Source organism: Mesitornis unicolor, unplaced genomic scaffold, assembly GCF_000695765.1.
Source record: "Mesitornis unicolor isolate BGI_N332 unplaced genomic scaffold, ASM69576v1 scaffold15425, whole genome shotgun sequence".
Taxonomy (NCBI): domain Eukaryota; kingdom Metazoa; phylum Chordata; class Aves; order Mesitornithiformes; family Mesitornithidae; genus Mesitornis; species Mesitornis unicolor.
In genome coordinates this window covers 77651-86284 of record NW_010184121.1, presented here as the reverse complement: position 1 = coordinate 86284, position 8634 = coordinate 77651, and positions in this window count along the sequence as shown.

Below are 8634 nucleotides of genomic sequence, written 5' to 3'. Positions count from 1 at the left end.
TACTACAAATACCAACTACCTCTGAATGTGTGAAAGGCAAAGCTTCTTCCCCTCAAACTACTTCATACTCTGAAAAGGAATTAAAGTCCCAGAAAGGCGCAGGAACCTCAGATACCGGCATTATAATCTCAGCTGTACAGCTTGCACATTGTCTGCCGCATCCCCAAGGGCCTATAAGAGCTTGGAGAATTTAATGCACACAAATGTACTTGGCTGAAATAACTCCATAATTATAAACTATTGTTACTGCAAGAATCAAAGTTGAAGCATTTGAAAATCACCTGAGATGGGATGGGAAATCCCTTTTTTTGTATCCTTTTTCCTTCTCTAGTGCTTTCAGTGGTTAGAGGTGACTGAGGAAAATGAGCAAGTGACAAAGCCCTAGTGAGTGTTAGAAAATGACAGGCTGAAGAAGAAATCAAACAGTGACCCACCTCCATGGTTAGGAAATCTTGTCTTCTGGAGGCACACACTGACCATGGCCTGTTACAGGCAGAATATTTTGGTCCTTCCTTTTTTTCCCTGTTCTTTTGGCTTTTTGACCACATTTGTTTCTGGTGATATCAGAGGTAACAAATGAGGAAGGCAACCTCTCATTCATGTCTGATACAATGAAATTGGCTCCTTAGTAAAGCATGCGCTTTTAAGGGATTGCCTGCTCCTTATGATTCCCGAGGCTTTGAGGCAGCATCACTCCTGTGCAGATGAGAGTGCTGCAGGCAAGGCCAGAATAACAGAGAAAGGAATTAAGAAAGCTTAAGCATTGCAGATGCAAGATGGAGAGAGCTGGAAGCCAAGCCAGAACAGCTTAGAAGGCAGGCAGCAGAAGAGAACGCTTTGGACATAAATCCTGTTAACTTTTACAGTAGAAGCAGTAGCCCTTTACACAGGAGTTAGGAAAAGAAACACTTCCTAGCAGTTGATTTCTACAGAAATCTTCCTCTGTGTGTAGATTACTCAAGTGTTCTGAGGATCACCTGATGAGGCCTTCACGCCATGCATGTCTTTCAAACCATAGAGCCTAATAGGCAGCCAGAAGCCAACAAGAGACTCGAAAGGATTTGATTTCTGTGTAACTATTTGCTTATAATCAGCCAAACAGCATCAGTCTCCTTGAATGGGTTCCACTGTCTGACCTAGTAGGAGCCTGTTGCAGGACAGGCACAACTGAAAGCACTGAAATGCCACTGAGAGCACTGAACACATACTCGCAAAACTCTGTGCTCAACTCATGCCAGAGCAAAGCCAAGTTAAATGCAGGTTGGTATTGTCAGTGATACCAGCACTGCCTGGCATGATAATGCCACCTAGCAGTTTTAAGGCCATTACGTGACCTGTAAGTTTTATGGTTCCTCTTGGTTTTCCAGGTGCTCTACTATAACAGTTTGGTCTACTGTAAAAAGGTGGAGGAGTCATAGAAAACTGAGGAAAGCTCCTAAATGTCCTCATGCAAAAGAAAAATGCTCCCTAAACTCCCAGTTAAACCTATGGCCCCTGCTGGGCACAAGAATCTGTGGTGTTCCTGTATTGTGGCTATTGAAGTGAGGAAGGAAAGGAGTTAATATAGGTGTAGCAGGATGCCCTTAGAAACCTTATAGTAGCATTTATTTCCAGTAGAGTTATTATTAGTCTCGGGCTCTGAGCCCATCTTTGATCATCCCTGTGTCTTGAATTGTGCCCACCTAATTTTCTCCTGCCACCTCAGCTGGATTGGGCATATGTTACCGTTTGTTCTGAACAGTTCTTATCTAAGATGTCTGTATGAGTGGAGTTATGCAAATATAAGTTATTGTTCTCCAAACGTTTGTCCTTACAATAGTAAGGAGAAAGCCACTGTTGGGGTGCAGTTTAATGAGATGTTAATGGAGCAGTGGGTGAAGGTAAGTGTAAGTGCAGCGGGGGTTGTGCTGAGGAGTTCAGTTGACAAAAGAACTGTAGAAACCTGGAGCTCTCTGAACTGATCCGAAAGTTGAAATAAAAACTTTTGTTCAGTGATGAAGGTGCCATTAAATAGCCATGTTTTCAAATATATGTTTGCTGTGGACAAAAGGGTCCTGCTCTCTGTTCTGCAGTGACGGGATTTCATAGTCACAAAGAAAAAGGGTGGAGTGAACAAAGTTATGGTGTAGCTATGAAAGACAAACTGGGGTAGGAGAATAAATTAGAATATTATACCACTTTTTAAAGCAGCAGCCTGTCACTTCAGTCAATACAGAATGAACTGAAACGCACAGCAATTTGAAAGAGTCCAAGAGTTACCCTTGTAAAAAAACACAGGACCAAAAATTTGGACATCAAACTCTGCAAGCTCCATCAGTCCATGAGCAAATTGGGTAACTGTGCATATACACAGTCATTTTGACACAGTTCCATACCCCGACCCACTTGCAGTAGAAGTTGCAACAGGGAACACTGAGTGGGTACAAAAAGCAGGGCATAGGTTTCTCTTTGAGAGCTGGTAGGCACATACAGGGCACTTTGGTGCTGGGGACGTGACACTGCTGTCACATCTGAGACCTGATGGCACTCTGGGACCAGTGCTGCTTTATCTGCTTGGTCTGACAGTGTAGCACTGGTTCTTATAGCTTCTGAAGGGCTCAAAACAGCCTGGGCAAGCATCTGTGTTTTGTTTCCTTTTCACAGGTGCTTCCCAACCCGGGTCTTTGTGTTCCCAGCCCCAGACAGCCCCCTGGAGCTTTTCTAAGCTTTTTTTTTTTTTTTTAAAAAAAAAGGAGATTATGACTGTAACCATGAAACATCATGGTTTGTAGTTCTGCAAGAACTATAGAAATGGATATTGGCCTGAAGAAAGGAATGGATGTGGGGTAAGAAATGCAGGCGAGAAAATGAGCCAGTGCTTGTAATGAAAAGGGAACTTCTCTAACCTCTTCTTCAAGGGGATAGCATCACCTTTTGTCATGTGGTACAACTCGCTAGGATGCAGCTCAGAGTCTGGCCAAGTTACGCCTGTACCGTTGGATCCTTTGACTGCAGTGGGGTCACTGTGTTCTTCCCTCCTACCCCAAAAGACACAGCGCTTGCCTTCCCATCAGTTTCCATAGGCTACCAAGGACATTTCCAGAGAGGTCTCACCTGAAGGGAGTAACGTCGAGATGTCAGCTTTTAATTGGGCTTTCTGCGGAGCAAAGCTCAGTGAGCTCACGGTAGAGAAGGTGACAGACACCATGAGGAACGGAAGGGCAGAGAGGTTACCCTTCCTGGGTGGCTGACTTCTTTCCCTCCAGAGGAAATGTCTGTAGTGGCGGGTCCACATGGGGCACACACAGCTGTAGTCTCAGCAAGGACAAATGTCTGAAAGAGAAAACAAACACAGAATAAAGCTGGATAAAAATGCAACTGACACCACATGAAGCTAATCACCCTCTGCAGCTGTTGTGGCTTGGAAAGCAACCAAATAAAAGGCTTTTAGGAGATTTTACTTTTGGCATTTTCCTCCTCTAACACTAACCTGCTTGTGGAAGGAGGCCCCCACTTGCTGCCAATCACAAGGAAAAAAGTAGGTCTGTGATGGTATATGCAAAGCAGGTATCTAATTTACATGCAAAATCAATATAATTGCAAATGCAAATTGAATCATTGCCGCTGAAGGTAGCTGAATTTCATATGTATACATATATAAATATGTGTGATTGTGGCAAAATCTATACAGTGCCCAGTCTAACCTTCTGAATACATCAAGAGACCCCTTGTCCCAACTACCCCTTCACTCTGTGAACAGCAACCCACAGCAGACCTACATACACACACCCTGGATATCCTTATGTGCGCTGCTACCCAAGAGCCCTCTAATTCAGTGGATGTTTAAGACAGATACTTAAAAGTCAGTTTGGTGTATCCTGAACAGAAGGTTGTATGAACCCAGTTAGTTCAGTAGCCAACGACTTCTCCCTGTGAATTTGGCTAGTTCATTTGGGGCTCCATAAGGAGCCCTGGCCAGCTTGCCTAGCCAGCCACAGCAGCAAAGGCCACTGCAGAGTTATGCATTGTAGGACATGGTTCTTTGGCTTCTCTGAGCACAGCACCCGCTTTTTTGTCCCATTTGCCACTTTCCAGTCTTCTGACCGTTACCCAGCAACATCAACTCAGCAATCAACTGAGCAATCATACGGCAGCTCTTTCAGTCCTCTGATCATCCTCACAGCCCTTCTCTGGACCCTTTCTAACCTGCATGCATCTTTTTTGTACAGCACACTTAAGGTATGGTCTGACCAGCGCTGAGTAGAGAGGGATAAGGTCTTCTTTGTCTCTGCTGGTGATGCTCTTTTTAATGCAACCCAGCATCCTGTAGGTTTCTTTACAGCTGCAGCACACTGTTCACTCGTGTTGAGCTTGTCATCCACCAAGACACCCAGGTCCCTTTCCACAGGGCTGCTCTCCAGCCAGGTGAAGCCCAGTCTCAGCTGCATTCTTGGATGATGTATTCCTAGATGCAAGACCTTACATTTGTCCTTGTTGAACTTCATAAGGTTCCTGCTAGCCCACTCGTCCAGGTCTTCCTGGCTCTCCCTTCTGGAGTGTCAACTCAACTACCCCACTCATTTTGACATCATCAGCAAACTTCATCACATCCATGTGTGCAGTTTTACACAGATACATCCACAGTATTGAATAGTTTTGTAACTATATAGTAGAAAACCTTAGAGAGTCTATGTAGCAACTTTCTTCTACTGCTCATAGACCGATTGGTGTGTAACAGGATGGCTCAGAGTAAGGCTGGATGGAGTAGATTCATGGATGAACTACGTTTTCATTTTCAGAGCTGAGGCTGTGGGCCCTGGCTGACACACAGTTGCACACTGGATGATTAACAGCTGTAAAAGTAAGGCCCCTGCCGTCAGCTCTGGCCCCACTGCCTCAGTCACATTCCCAGCAAATCCACTGGGGCTCTGGAAGATGCAGACACGAGGCTTCACTGGACAGGTACCAGGATAACACCTAATAGCATCAATCACTTCTTAAAAGAATTCCCACAGACTCCATGGAGCAGAGCTAGGACCTCAGGCTCTTGCATTACCAGCTGAGCACTCCACTCAGTATTTAACATAAAAAAATGAGCAAAAGCATCTACTTACTACAAAAAAGGAGAGAGAGCTTATTTGCTACCATCCAATGTATTTATTGATTGACAAATATATAAATTGAAAATCAAAATTTAATTTAGCTAGAGGAGCACAAGTGCACTTTTTCAGTACCTGAGAAATACTAGTATGAATCAAACTTAAACTGAACCCTGCTATTACTTGAAAATAACCATCCAATATCTACTTAATCTACAGTCAAGAAGCAGAAGGAAAATATATGTGCCTCTAAGAAACAGGAACATTCCTAGTGATTTCCTTGTAAAAATTATGTCTCATTGCTGTGCAAGTAACTTGTTTGATAAAACAAAGAAATACAATAATTCAGAGCTCATTTGTTTATTCTGGACTTACAAGTGCTATTTTGCAAAAATTATGGTAGGCTTTCATTTTTCAGGTTACCTGCATAGTCTCGAGTTAAACGCTTATTAGTATGAAAAACTGTCCAGAAAACCTTAAACAACACTTCTGAATACAAATCATTTCATGAATATGCAAATCACACCTCAAGGTGACACTTGGCTTGTCTGCGAAATGTTGATAGACTAAAAAACATCCATCCTCCATCAAGGATGAGGACAATTTAATTTAATGCTTTCCAATGTTGAAGACAAAACTTGGAATTTTAGTGGCTGTATAATATGTTTCAATTCATAGTTAAAACAAAATATCCATAACTTGCCATAAACTTTGTGAGTGTGAGGGTTATGGAGCATGGCCCAGGCTGCCCAGAGAGGTTGTGGAGTCTCCTTGTCTGCAGACACCCAAAGCCCTGGCCGTGTTCCTGTGTGACTGCTCTGGTGATCCTGCCCTGGCAGGGGTTGCACTGGGGGAGCTTTCCAGGTCCCTTCCAACTCCTCATATTCTGTGAATTCTGTGTGATAAACATGAACAAGGGCAAACAGTTGAGGGGGAGAAAGAAAATCAAGATCAAGGCAAGGAGCAGATCTAAATGAGGTTGGCACCTTAATTTCTAATGGCAAACTAATAACCCAGCTTTTCCTCTTGTGTCCCACCATGGCCTTTGGTGCTGACACACGCCCAGCAGTTGCCGAGGCCTCCAGAAGACGCGGTGCTTCTGCACGAGACTGCCCAGGTCAGACTCTGCTCTCCCAGACTGCTTCTCCTGACCCAGTGAGAAACTCTTCTGCTGGTTCATCTGCACCGCCTTTAGTGACGAGAGAGCTCCTGCACACAGAGCCACCACATGCAAGCAGCAGCTGGTACAATTGCATTAACGCAGTACAGGACTGGAGCTAATGAGCCCAATGCTTGGCAAGTCAAATGAGCTTGTGTCCACACCACGCTAACAGCGGCAACTCAGATTACAGTTATGTCAGAGAATCTCTGGATTAGGAGTATCACTTTGGTCTATTAGTTTGGAAGTAATGAGGAGAATGGATTTGTTTTCCTGAAGCTGGACATGGGCACTGCTTCAGGCAGCTGAATGAATAGGAACACAGGTGTAGTCAGTGGATCATAGGCTGACTGTGAGACCAACTGATTCAGGAAAAAGAGGAAAAACACAGTTAACTACACTTCTAATTATTTTTCAGAAATTAATGGACCAGAACCAAGTGTAGTGGCCAGATGTCCCTCAAGCTCAGCTTCTTTTTGACTTAAACTCACTTTATTGTCCAATATGCTCCCACAGGAAGTGATTTTCAGGGCTTTCACAACCATGGAATCACTTTGAAAGTATATTAAAAACAAATAAAAATGACATTTTCATAGTCAAGTCTTGCTGAACTCTGAGCCAGATTCTTAACTTGGTTTTAGTGGATTATTTCTGTGCTCAAAGGCATTTGTCTCTTTCTCAATTTACCGCTAGCTATGTAATTCTCTAATTTTCTTCATTTCATCTTGGGAGTCACTACAGAGACACAGTAAGATGCAGATAGATTTGCAGGAATTGACAGGAAGGAAGGTCAGATAAGCAATGAAATGTCCTTCCTAGCTCCAAAAGACAGCTGAAACCTGCTCTGCATGGAAGAACTTTCACACAGAAGGTATATATTTAAACGAGATTATACTCATGCCTAAAATAAGTTAAAGCAAATTCAGACTACTTTTACCCTGAGATGATAGTGTCTGCAGAAGGCCTAGCCTTGTGTAAGAGCTCAAATACAGGAGCAGGTACACTGAGCAACATTAAGCAACCAGGTTGATTTTCTTTATCTATGGCTATTATGAAGTAAAAACCACCACCACCAAACAGCTTCGCGTTCTCTCACTGAGGTTTCATAGAGCTGCATCTGCAAGCTCTGCATGGTTGTGAGAATTAGGGACTAGATGACTACATTTTCTGTTTCTTGGTATTTTCTGTAGCTATTTGTCTCTGAGCACTGGCATCACATTATCATCTTGTTTTGGACTTGTACCAGTGCCTAAAAAAGGCAGAGCACAGCAAGGAAACAGGCCCAGGAAGGTGCACACGCAGCTGGTGTTGCACTGTAACACCAGGCTGATACACAGGTTGCAAACAGTCTCTCCAAAGACATCCTGAAACATGGGAAGGGGTAATACATGATTTTCCTCCTCATTAATTTCCCACATTGGTGTTGTGCAAACTGAAAGTGGAAATTCAATATACCAATCAAATCTTTGTGAGAAACACATCAATTTAAGCTAGAGTAACACTTTCTGTGAATGAAATCAGAGTCCGCTGCCTTTTGGCGCTCGATATTTTGAGCTTGAATTTCAGACCCAGTCAACGATCCTTTCCCTGATGCTGTCTGAAGGTGGTTTGGTGCTAAACTGAACACACAGATGTTCATTTCTCTATCACTCCTTTAGTTTGTTTGGTGCTATTACAAAAGCTTTTTGGTGTCTGTCACATTGATTTAACTTGTACAAAGGACAAACTTCAGATCCTCCAAGCGAAAGACACGAGAGGTAACAGCACTGGTTCCCTTCTCCAAAACACGAAGGTTCTTACGCTGGTATTTGAGAGAGACCTTCAGCAGCAACCAGCTGGAACTTGGCACTGAGATCTGCAAAAGGGATTCTTACTCAAACGTAATCAAGTAACTCCGTGCAATCAGAACATACAAACTGCACACCGTGTTTGTTTAGATGGGAGTGAATCCGAATGTTTAGGTGGTAAAATAAAGTCAGTGTAACATTCAAACCAGAGGACTGCTGAACAGAAATGTGCACAGCCTCCTTACACCTTGCATGGGCAACTGCTGCCTCACCTATTGCTCTGGTACCCCAGGGAACTGGAGAGGGGATGAGTCCCACCAGTCAGGGGTTGTCACCCTGGATGTGGGCCACTGTGTAATGACTCAAAGCCAGGCCAAACAAGCGTATAGCAGTGTGCAATATACAGCAAGGTGTACGAGATGAGGTCTGTATACACGTGATGTAAGTAAACGGGAGTACATTTCCCCTTTACCTCAGTGTACCCAAAGACTTTCCTCACAAAACATCCTGAAGTCATCGAAGAGTGTCACATTCCGTTATGCATCTTGTTCAACTGTCAGATACCCAGTGGCAGTTTTTATTTTTTTGGTCTTAAAATCTCAATGAAATT